Consider the following 13,512-nt stretch of genomic DNA (forward strand, 5'->3'; position numbering starts at 1 on the left):
ACCCTTTTAAACACAAATCTCAAATGAGATTAAGGGTATGAAAGGCATTATAGACCTTAAAGCAAAATACAAATGCTCAAAATGTTATTTAGTGAACTATACCAGGGAGACCATACATGACATTTAGAATATGATTAGGTATGCAGAAAGGCAATTTTGGTGGAGGTATGTCCCTATTCAGACTGTGATTTATCAACTGAAAATAGGTATTAATCCTGCATTCTTATGATGCTTTGGTCCCTGGAAGTTCAGGTTCACATGTACACATGGTTTCAATGTTAATAGCAAAGCTGAACTCATCCACAGTAATGGCTCATGTTGTAGGGCCTCCTCCCCTGCCAGGTTTTAACTAAGGGATTATTAATTGAATCCAAAAGCTAGTTCTCTGAAAAGAACAAGAAAATAGACACAGCTTTTGTAAGCTTGATAAAAAGAAAACAAAAGCAAAAATACATAGAGAAGTAGACGTCATCAAGTGATGGAAGATATTAATAGTAATGAAGTAACAAGAATGCAACTCTAGGGGCACCTGGGTGGTCAGTAGGTTAAGTGTCTGACTTCGGCTCAGGTCACGATCTCACGGTTCGTGGGTTTGAGCCCCGCATTGGGCTCTGCTGACAGCTCGGGAGCCTTCAGCCTGCTTTGGATTCTGTGTCTCCTTCTCTCTGTCCCCCCTGCTTGTGCTCTATCCCAGTCTCTCAAAAATAAATAAACATTAAAAAAATGTTTTTTAAACGGAATGCAACTCTATGCAACAAAAGTTGTAAAGCTCAGGGGATACAGATGATTTATTAACAAAATATAAAATACCAAAATTCACCCAAGAAGTAGAAACCTTGAGTATACCATAATTACCATAGATCAAGTTAAGTATTAAGTTACCATAACTGGTTGGCTTCATATCTGAGTTCTGTATGACATTTTAAAGAAAAGATAGTTTCATCACTGTTTCAACCATTCTGGATCCGAGCTTCTCTAATCTTACCATGCATACAAGTCACCTGGGGATCTTGTTTGTGATGCATATCCTAATTAGGATATGGGGTAGGGCCTGAGATTTTGCATTTCTAACAAATTCTAGGAAGTGAGCTTGACATCCAGTTGATATCCATGCTGCTAGTCCATGAAGCATACTTTGGGTTAGCAAAATTCTATACCATGGTGTTGTGGGGTAAGGTGGGATATGGAAGCTCTACAATTCATTTTATGAATTCAACATAAAATTAATATTAAAACTAGACATTATACAAAAAATACATCAATCTCATTTACTGAGTAAACACATTTTAAAAATTTTTTAATGTTTTATTTTTGAGAGAGAGAGACAAAGCAGGAGTGGGGGAGGGCAGAGAGAGAGGGAGACAGAGAATCTGAAGCAGGCTCCAGGCTCTGAGCTGTTAGCACAGAGCCCGACATGGGCTCAAACCCACAAATCGTGACCTGAGCCAAAGTCGGATGCTTAACTGACTAAACCACCCAGGCGCCCCATAAATAAAACATTTTAAATAAAATGCCAGTAAAAGAAATCTAGCCTCTCTGTTTCTCCCTGTTGGACAGAGATTGCTGCACAATCCCTGAGATAGGATGGTGAAGGTTGGAGTGAATGGATTTGGCTATATTGTATGCCTGGTTACCAAGGCTGTTTTCAAATCTGGCAAAATGTATACTGTTGCCAATAATGACCCCTTTGTTAATCTCAACTTCATCCAGTATAATTCCACCCATGACTAGCTCAATAGCACAGTCAAGACTGAGAATGGAAAGTTTATTATCAAGGAAAAGCCCATGTTCATCTTCCAGGTATAAGATCCAGTGCTGAATATGTTGTAGAGTCTCCTGGTGCCTTCATTATCTTGAGAAGGCTGGGGCTCACATGAAGAGAAGAGCCAAAAAGTAATCATTTCTGCCCCGTCTGTTGATGCCCCCAAGTATTGTGTTGAGTTGAACCATAATTATGACAACTCAAGATTGTCAGCAGTACCTCCTGAACCACCAACTGCTTGCCCCCCGACCAAGGTCATTCATGACATCTTCAGCATTGTGGAGGGACTCATGAGCACAGTCCATGCCATCACTGCCACCCAGAAGACTGCAGATGGCACTTCTGGAAGCTGTGGCATGATGGCTGAGTGGCTACCCGGAATATCATTACTATTTCTCCTGGTGTTGCCAAGGCTGTGGACAAGGTCATCCCTGAGCTGAATGGGAAGCTTACTGGCATGGCCTTTATGTCCCCAACTCCAATGTATTGGATGTGGGTCTGACCTACTATCTAGAAAAAGCCGTCAAATGTGACATCAAGAAAGTGGTGAAGCAGGCATCGGAGGGACCCCTAAGGGCATCCTGGGCTAGGCTGAAGACCAGGTTGCCTTCTGCGACTTTAACAGTGACACCCCTTCTTCTACCTTTGATGTTAGGGCTGACAATGACGGCTTTTCCTGTTATGACAATTAATTTGACTATAGCAACAGGACTTTATGAAAAATAAGTAAATTACAGGACTTTATGGGGAAAAAAAGTCTAAATCAATATTTAAGCAAATTGAACATGCTCTTGAGTGAGATAGCTTAGTTTCATTAAAAAGTAAATTCTCCAAATTAACATGCATTTAGGATCTCCGTAGTGGTTTTTGTTTGTATGCTTATTTTGTTTTATTTAGGATAAAATGGGAATACAATTTATACAGAATAAAAAATATCCAAAAAGAGCCAGGAAAAGTATGAAAAAGAATGAAGATTTGCTTGAGATACAAGAACCTGTTATAACATCATTGTAGTTAAACTCATATGATATTGGCATGGGAATAGACATGTTAGTGGAACAAAATAGACTGTAAAAAGAACTAGATCTCAGGGCATATGAGAATTTAATATTAGAAAAGCAGGATTCAATTCAGTTGTAAAAAGAATGAATTGTTTAAGAAATGGTGCTGATAAAACTTACTATCCCTCTGGAAGAAGAGTGGACCCCAGCTCTCGTTATGCATAAAGACAAATTCTAGGGAGATTAAAGATGTATGTAAGACAAAATATTTTAAGAAAAATCTCAGAAACTGCATGTAATATGAAGATGGAAAACACCTTCTTAATCATGACAAGGCACTTAAAATCTATATCAGAAAATATAGGGCTGTTTGTACACAAAAATGAAATCTTTTAAAATTTTTTTTAACGTTTATTGATTTTTGAGACAGAGAGACAGAGCATGAACAGGGGAGGGGCAGAGAGAGGGAGACACAGAATCTGAAACAGGCTCCGGGCTCCGAGCTGTCAGCACAGGGCCCGACGCGGGGCTCGAACTCACGGACTGCAAGATCATGACCTGAGCGAAGTCGGACGCTTAACCGACAGAGCCACCCAGGCGCCCCCACAAAAATGAAATCTTGAGCAAAAAAGATATTAGCCAAATCAAACCACAATAGATTTGTAAGAAACTAACAATAAATAATGAAAATAAAAGACTTAGTCAATATCTATAACATAGAGATTTTATAAATTGACAAAACTCCAGGAAAAAAGTAGGAAAAAGAAATGTACAAGTGAATACAGAAAAAGTAAATCTGAGAGACTAATAAATGAGAAGGTATTAAATATCTTAGTTGTTAGAGTAAGCACAATGGTAACGAGATATCACTTTACATCCATCAGGTGGGCAAAACTTTAAGGAGAAATAATATTTTCCTGTCAAATAAGTGTGAGAAAGGGGTACTCACATATTGCTGGCAGAAATAGGAAACAGTTTTAATATATTTCTCCAGATTGTTTTCCCAAGCCAAAAATACACATACCCATTAGTGCAGCCATTAATCTTCTGAGACACTCCCCATAGAAATAAAAACTACAGAAAAATGAAGATATAAGAATATTTGTATCAGTGAATATATAGTGGGCCCAAGCTAGAAACAGAATGACAATGACACAAAATATATAAACATTTTTAATGTTTTATGAGTGTAAGAAAAGTGTGGAAGAATACCAAGTGCTGTTAACATGGATTATCTGGGATTGAGGTAGGTGTGGGGAAGGAGGATTCAGGGGGAGGATAGGGGTTCATAGAAACAAGTTAATAAGAAAAAAGCAAGAAAATGTGACTAGCCCTGCCTAGCATGAATGATAGCCCATTTTGCACAATTATATATGTACACACGTACACATACATACATATATACATACATGTATGAATATATGCGTATATGCATCTACCTGTGTATATGCAGAAACAGATTGGGGAAAATGAGTTATACAAATATCTTAGACGTATAGAGATGTTCATGACATATTGCTAAGTGGAAAAAAAAAAGAAAATTACAAAGTAAAATGTATAATATGATTCTCTTTGGCAAAAGAAAAACCATCCTCTATATTGTTGCTTTGATATGTTTGCATGAGCAAAGAGGAAGGCATGGTCCTCTAACAGGACCCCTTCTATCCTGTTAGAAGGGGTCACAAGTGTAGAGTTGAGGGGAGGGTGATGATTAGGCTTTTTCTTTGAAAAATTTTTTAATGTTTATTTATTTTTTAGCGAGAAAGAGAAAGAGAGCCACAGTGTGAGTGGGGGAGGGGCAGAAAGTGAGGGAGACGCAGAATCTGAAGCAGGCTCCAGTCTCTGAGCTGTCAGCACAGAGCCTGACATGGGGCTCAATCTCATGAAGGATGAGATCATGACCTGAGTGAGGTCAGACGCTTAACTGACTAAGCCACCCAGGTGCCCCAGGTTTTTTCTTTACACAGTTTTTAGTATTATTTTACCTGCTAAAACAAACCTGTTTTGCTTTATAATTTGAAAAACTTGAAATTGTCCATTTTCCTGACTGGGAACATCAGTTGGTCCCTCCTATTAATTAATATTAGACATTGACTAGTGTTTGTCAGTGGTCAATTTTTTGCATATCAGCCATTAGATATACACTTATACATAAAAGTCCTATGAAAGTACAGTTGTGTATATATGGGTAGAGTAATTTTTTAATTTAGTAATTGTTTTGTAGGAAGATTAAAAACAATAGATTACCACTTATTTACTTGCATCACTTATAAATCCTAAATCACAGTTTGCTTTGGTTGATTCAAACATGAAGGGAAAAAGGATGGAGGTTAATTGCAGAAAATTCGTTTGCATCTTGACATATAATTATATATTAATATCTAGACCAGAGCTGTCTAATAGAATTTTCTGCATTGAGGGGCACCTGGGTGACTCGGTTAAGACTCTGACTTTGGCTTGGGTTATGATTTCACGGTTCATGAGTTCGAGTCCTGCATCGGGCTTTGTGCTGACAGCTCAGAACCTGGAGCCCACTTTGGATTCTGTGCCTCCATTTCTCTCTGTCCCTCCCATGCTCTCTCTCTCACACAAATAAATAAACACTAAAAAAATTAAAAATATAATTTTCTGCAATGAAAGAAATGTTCTATAATCTGTATTGTCTAATATTGTAACCACTAGCCACATGTGGTTATTGAGCACTTGAAATGTGACTAGTGAGTGAATCTGAAGAATTGAATTTCAAATTTCACTTAATTTTAATTTAGTAAATGGCCACATGTGTACAATGCAGATCTGGAACCACTTTCCTCACTAAAACCAAACAAACATATCCCAAAGCTGTTGACTGGAATAGCAAATTTGCTTCTTTTGTCTAATAACTAATGTGTAGGATAGTGTTCTCTGTGTATAATGCTATAACAGCTTTTTAAAAACATTGTTACGATGATATTTACATTTTAATAAACTATTTCAAACACAGAAATATGACAAAATGATAAACACTCATAAACCCACCATTGTATTTAACAAATGCTAACATTTCATTAAATTTTGCTTCAGATTTTTTAAATAAAATATTACATATCTAATTGAAGCCCTTTCCCTCCATCCTACACAACATTCCACACCATATATATATACATATACATATATATACATATATACATATACATACCTATATATATACAGATATATAGGTATCTGAAAATCTATATATAGACATGTGTCCTTCCTGTCCATTGGTCTCAGATATTTACCTCATACTTTCAAAGTTGTACAAGAAACAAGTGCCTTTATCACTGTATAACATTCTGTCTAGGCTATATGTTTATCTGTTTATGTGTCTCTACATGTTTGCCATAAACAATCCAAGAAAGATTAGAGAGATTTCAGAGCCATAGACAGAAGTTTAAGCAACTTGGATGAGAGTTACCTACCTCAGAAAGTGAGAGTAGATGATGTAAAATAAGAATCATACAATTCTACAGCAAAAAAAAAAAAAAAAAAAAAAGATTCAATTTTAAAATGGTCAAAGGACCTACACAGATATTTCTGCAAAGAAGACATACAAATGGCCAATAGGTATATGAAAAGCTACTCGACATCACTAATTACCAGAGAGAGGGGGATCAAAACCATAATGAGCTATCATTTCACACCTGTTATGTTGTCTATTATCAAAAAGACAAGAGATAACAGGTGCTGGCAAGGTTGTGGAAAATAGGAAATCTTCATACCTGTTGATAGAAATGTAAATTGGTACAGCTGTTATGGAAAATAGTATGGCTGTTCCTCAAAGAACTAATAACTGAACTACCATATGATCCATCAATCCCACTCCTTGTTATGTATCTGAAGGAACTGAAATCAGTGTCTTAAAGAGATATCTGCACTTCCATGTTTATTGCAGCATTATTCACAATAGCTAAGATATGGAAACAAACTAAGTGCTCATCAACAGGTGAATGAATAAATAAAATGTGTATGCATATATATATATATATATATATATATATGCATGTGTGTGTGAATGTGTATGTGTGTGTGTATAAAATGGAATATTATTCAGCCAGAAAAAGTGATATCCTGCCATCTGTGACAACGTGGATGAACCTGGAAGGCATTATGTGAAGTGAAATAAACCGGACAGAAAAAGACAACAAATACTGTATGGCATTGCTTATAAGTGGAATATTAAAAAAATTAAAAGCCAATTTCATAGAGAAACAGAGCAGAATGGTAGTTGTCTGATACTGGAGTAAGGAGGAAATGGGGTTATGTAGGCCAAAGGGTATAAATTTTTTCAGTTATAAGAAGAACAATTTCTGAGAATCTAATGCACAGCCCAGTGACTATAGTTAATAATAGATTTTGTATACTTAAAAGTTACTGGGAACAGAGCTTAATCATTCTCACCACACAAAAGAACTATGTTAACTATGTGAGGTGATGGATGTGTTAATTATCTTGATTTTGGTAATAATTTGGCAATGTATATGTATATCAAATCATCATGTTGTGTGCTTTAAATATATACAATTACATTTTTCAATTACTCCTCAATAAAATTATTTAAAAAAGAATTATTAAGGAAGAATTAAGTTTGGTGGATTTTTATGAGAAAGGACATTTGCCAATAGGTAGGGGGGTCCAAGGGAAAGAGTCCATTTTCCTAGTCAACAATTGAGGGTCATCATAATGAGGTTTCTCTATATTTTTCATAAAGGGACTTGCCTAGAGAAGTGGTTCTCAAATTTGTTTGCTCATTAGAATCATCTGGGAGCTTCAAAAACCACTGATTCCCAGTCCACTTCCAGAGATTGTGACTTGATTAGTCAGAATTTTTAAATGATCTCTAGGTGATTGCAATATGCAGTCATGATTGAAAGCAATAGCCCCAGACCAATTTTTCAAACTTGGTAGCCACTAGAATCACCTACTCAGCTTTAAAACTGCCTGGACTCACCCCTAGGCATTAGTTGTTTTAAAACTGATTTAAATGGTATGGAAGCCACCAAGAAAAACAGAGGAAAGTCAAATAAATACAACCAGAAATGAAAGAGGAAACATTCCAACTGATACCACAGAAATACAAAGGATCATAAGAGACTACTATGAACTTTACTATTATATGCCAACAAATTTGACAACCTAGAAGAAGTGGATAAATTCCTATAAACATAAGACCTACCAAGTCTGACTTATAATGAAATATAAAATCTGAACAGAAAAAAAAAAATACTAGTAAGGAGATTGAATTAGTCGTTAAAAACCTCCGAACAAGCAAAAGTCCATCACCAGATGGCTTCACTAGTGAATTCTACCAAACATTCAAAAAAATTAGTATCAATCCTTGTCAAACTCTTAAAAAAAAAAAATAGGAGGGGACTCTTCCAAACTCATTTTATGAGGCCAGCATTACTCTGATACCAAAACCAGACAAGGATGCCACAAGAAAAGAAAATATCCCCGATAAACCTAGATGCAAAAATTGTCAACAAAATATTGCAAACCAAATTCAAGAATACATTGAAAGGATCATACACCATTATCAAGTGGGATTTATTTCAGGGATGCAAAGATGTTTCAACATCCACAAATCAGTCAATGTGATATACCACATTAACAAAATGAAAGATAAAAATAATGATTATCTCAATAGATGCAGAAAAAACATTTGACAAAATTCAATATCCACTTATGGTAAAAACTGTCAACAAAATGGGCATAGAGGAAATGTGCCTTGACATAATAAAGACCATATGTGACAAGCCCACAGCTAACATCACACTCAACAGTTAAAAGCTGAAAGCCTTTCCTCAAAGATTTAGCACACAACAAGGATGTCCACTCTTGCCGTCTCTATTCAACATTGAAAGTATTTGGAAGTCCTAGCTAGAGCAACTGGTAAAGAAAAATAAATAAGAGGCATCCAAATTGGAAATAAAGAAGTAAAATTGTCACTATTTGCAGATGACATGGTATTATTTAGAGAAAATCCTAAAGATTCTTAGAACTAATATATTCAGTAAAGTTGCAGGATACAAAATTAATACATGAAAGTCTGTTGTGTTTCTATAATAACAAACTATCAGAAAGAGAAATTTAAAAAATTCCATTTACAATGCACCAAAAAGAAGAAAATACCCAGAAATAAATATAACCAGGGAGGTGAAAAACCTATATATTTAAAACTATGAGACATTAATGACAGAAATTAAAAAGACACCAATAAATGGAAAGATATTCCATGCTCATGGATTAGAAGAATCAATATTGTTAAAATGTCCATACTACCCAAAGCAATCTACAGATTCAATTAAATCCTTATCAGATTTCCAATGGCATTTTATACAGAACTAGAACAAATAATTCTAAAATATGTATGGAACCACAAAAGACCTCCCATATCAAATCAATCTTGAGAAAGAGCAAAGTTGGAGGTATCACCCTCCCTGATTTCAAATTATATTACAAAGCTATAGAAATTAAAATACTATGGTACTGGCATAAAAATAGACACATAGATCAATGGAACCAAATAGAGATTACAGAAATGAACCCATACATATACAGTCAATTAATTTATGACAAAGGAGCCAAGAATATACAATGAGGAAAGGACAGTCTCTTTAATAAATCATGTTGGGAAAACAGGATAGCCAGCCACATGTTAAAAAATGAAACTTGACCACTATCTTACATCACACACAGAAATGAACTCAAAATGTATTAAAGACTTGAGCATAAGACCTGAACCATAAAATTCCTAAAAGAAAACATAGGCAGTAAGCAACTAGATATTAGTCTTGGAGATGATTTTTTGAATCTGAAACCAAAGTAAAAGCAACGAAAGCAAAAATGAGTAAGTAGGACACTAAAATACTTCTGCACAGCAAAGAAGACCATCAACAAAATGAAAAGGCAACCTACTGAATGGAAGAAAATATTTACAAATCATATATCTGATAAGGGGCTAATACCTAAAATATATAAAGAACTCATACAGCTCAATAGCCAAACAAATAATCCAATTAAAAATGGGCAGAAGTTCTAAATAGACATTTTCCCAAAGAAGACATACAGGTGGCCAACAGATACATGAAAGAGGCTCAACATCATTAATCATAAGAGAAATGCAAATCAAAACCACAATGAGATACCGTCTCATTGCTGTTAGAATGGCTATTACCAAAACCACAAGAAATAACAAGTGTTGGCAAGGATGTGGAACCCTTGTGCATTGTTGTGGGAACGTAACTGATGCAACAACATTGGAAAACATGGAATTTCCTCAAAAACTTAAAAATAGAACTGCCGTAAGATCCAGAAATTCCACTACTGGGTTATTTGAAGAAAATGAAAATACTAACTGAGAAGATTTATGCACCCTTGTGTTTGTTGCAGCATTATTTACAATATCTAAGTTATGACAGAAGCTTCCATCATAAATGGATACAGAAATTGTACACAACCATACACAAGAATGAAATCCTGCCATGTGACAAGATGGATGGACCTCAAGGGCATTGTGCTATGTGAAATAAGTCTGACAGAGAAAGACAAACGCTGTATGATTTCTCTTATATTTAGAATCTAAAACAAAAACAAAAATAACAATAGAAGGAGCTCATAGATATAGAGAAGAGATTGGTGGTGCCAGAGGTGGGGGTGGGGGGATGGGGGAAATGCGTGAAGAGACCAGAAAGTCAAAAAGGTAAAAAGGAAAAAAATGCAGTTCATGTAAAACAGACACAGAAATTTTTAATCATTTTCAAAATATTGACTATATATATGTTTATATATATATGCTAAAAACACTTTGTTTTGATTCATTAAAAAACAATAAATGATAAAGAAGCAATTTGGGATTGGGATATTTTAAAGCTCCCAACCAATTCTAATGTGAGGTTAAATTTGTGAATCTCTGGCCTAAGGGCCTATGTTTAGAGGAAAGAATTAGCTCAAGAACCTCAAATGAATTTAGAGCTTTATTTCTGACTTTAATGTGCTGGATTCTGTCTATAGTGGCTATATAATTGAGGAATAGGTGCACAAACACAAAATAGAACAATCTCTAGGACACCTTTTGCTTCTAGTCAGTGCCAGTATATCCAATCCAAAACACTTGGATACACAATTCCATCCATTTGTCACTAGGGACTCTCTCTTGCATAAGAATTTTAGGATCCGGCCTTTTGAAGCACAGAAGTCATTTTGGATTATGAGAAAGAAAAGGATTTCAGGTTGTTTGATGGATGCAGGAACGATTATAGTGTAAGGGAATGAGGGGGCAGAGGACCAAAGGCAACTGCCATTTTTCCAGCCACTGCATTGCGTTCCAGGAGTGGTTGATACTCGATGCGAAGGCCAGTATAAATCATATTATTTAAGGAAAGGGTGTATTTGTCATTTGCCCTCAACATTTACTTCATCTGAATGAAATGGTTGTTCCTAGAAAAGATAGCTCACTGCTGAGTTGAGTGAGTGAATAGGTTGCAACATCAGTAAGAAATAGAATGTGGCTTTCCCAGCACGCTGAGATGAGGGAGCTGAACAGCTCTGACCCAGGAGTTGGTGCTTTCTAGGGGAGGAAGGGGAAGCAATAAGAGGGCTGATTAATAAGAAAATGAAAAATCCCAACAATAAATGCTGTAGATACATATTGTGGGTACTGTACCTCTGAGCAGTTTCCTTTCATTTTTTGAACCAAAGGAGAAGGAACTGAGAGATTAATCTTTGATTGACTTGAGGGGGGAACAGGGGAAGATCTTTTAAGATCTAATATGTTCTTTGGTTGACAATTACACTTTTTATGGGAAGAAGGTAGTTCTAACATAAAGTGTAAAACATTCTTATATATTACCTGAAAAGTTAAAAACAACATTTTATGCAAATACTATTTTCTCTAAGCATTTTTCATACAGATGAATCTATGTGCTTTTTTTAATACAAATCATATCCCCTGTACAAAGTAATTTACCAGAAGAATATTCTTGATATACTAAAGCTGTGTACAAAACAGTCTGCACAATCTATCACAGGAAAAACTCAGCTGATCACCCTTGTGGTACCTTTAAGGCATATAATTTCGAAGGATTTAACTTGAGGTGACCAGCAGAAAATACCCAAGTCTGGTTTCAGAAAACCACAGGGAAGATTCTGATTCTAAAGACTCCAAAATTTGCCTTTAGCCAGGCCTCATGTGAAATAGAGATATAATACGGCTAACTGCCATTTTGCACTTTGTTCCCTCACCCCCTTATATTTAGTCCAGACACTCTTCTTTCCTATCACTTCTTTTTTAGAGAGCTGCCATATAGCTTATGGAAAAGACCCTCAGCAGACAGTAATTCAACTTGATGGAGGCTTACAAGGAGTTATTGGCATAAATTATCTCTGCACAATTACCCACCAGTTCATGTCACAAGTGTGTTCCATTGCGCTCTCTCTCTCTCTCTCTCTCTCTCTCTCTCTCTCTCTCTTTACAAACTACTTAGCATAATTATGTTATTTTAATGACTAGTCTAGCAAATGTAATTATGAAATTACCCAACAGTCTATCAATTGGCATTGAAAAGTTCTTTTTCAGTCCTAGAACTCTCAATTTTGGTGACACTTCTCAGAATTACAAATACTTCTGCTAAAGTTTTCTATGCTATTTCTGACCACCTCAAAGCAAAGGAACCAACCAGATGACATAGTCTTCGTCAGATACTAGTTTTCACCTGTCCATTCATAGACCTGTCTAAGTTGCTGTGGTGGAATGTTCTGAGAACCCAACAGAAAAACCAAAAGCTGGGTTAACTCTGCTGGAGGTGACTTCAGAGTCTTCTTCTCCAGTAGACAAGTGCTGCAGTTTCACGGAGTCTTTCTTGGCAATGATTGCAAACTGGGTGCCACAAAATACGAACATTTCTCAATCAACAGGACTAAGGCCTGGAAGCTGTGTGGTGACTTGTCCAGGATCTCACAGTTAATTAGCAGGTGGAATGGGACTCTGTTCTTTCCACTGCTCCTCCCATCTTGGGACAACCAAGAAGACACTATATTTGATGGAGGACTCTTATAGGAATACTGTCACTTAGTGCCCTTAACAAGTCACAGGGGTACAGCATTCAACAATTTTCTCAAGGCCTCTGTCTTCCTCTGACCTAGATGATGCCCTGAGTTCTGACCTCATTTCGAGGTCTTCCTGATTTCCTTTGAACTGCCCATTATAAGAAAGGCTTGATGTTAGTGTTCTTGACCCCACTCTAGAATTAGCTCAAGATTTGTGGACCACTAGGCAGGAAGAGCCAGAGTTTCTCCCATGTTCCAAATGCCTCACCTCCTAGCTACTCATTAAAAGTTTCTACCATCCCAGGTAGAGCATTTACTGAGAACCTACACAGGTACACCCCAATGTACCTGAAGTTTCTATGAGAACATTCAAGCCAATGAATGAAAATTTGGGGGCTGGCTGGCTGCTTATTTGCCCTTGTTTTGTGAATGGCTGCACTTCTGCCTTCCTTTGTAATAACTTTTTGTATAATAAAATTGGTGCACAACTTTGGAGGAACAAGAAGTAAAACACAACCTCAAGAGCCTTGTCAGTCATGTCATTTGGAATTGTTGGCAGTATTTTCTTACTATTCTTAATGGGGTGAGCCATTAAACTCATGTCCTGAGAGAGGCACTAACTGGGCCAGAAGCCACAAGAAGCCAGAAGTAATCAGAGTAATAATTATATTATTATAACAAATA

The sequence above is a fragment of the Panthera pardus genome, unplaced genomic scaffold (genome assembly GCF_024362965.1).
Source record: "Panthera pardus isolate Hobbes unplaced genomic scaffold, ASM2436296v1 HiC_scaffold_18, whole genome shotgun sequence".
Lineage (NCBI taxonomy): Eukaryota > Metazoa > Chordata > Mammalia > Carnivora > Felidae > Panthera > Panthera pardus.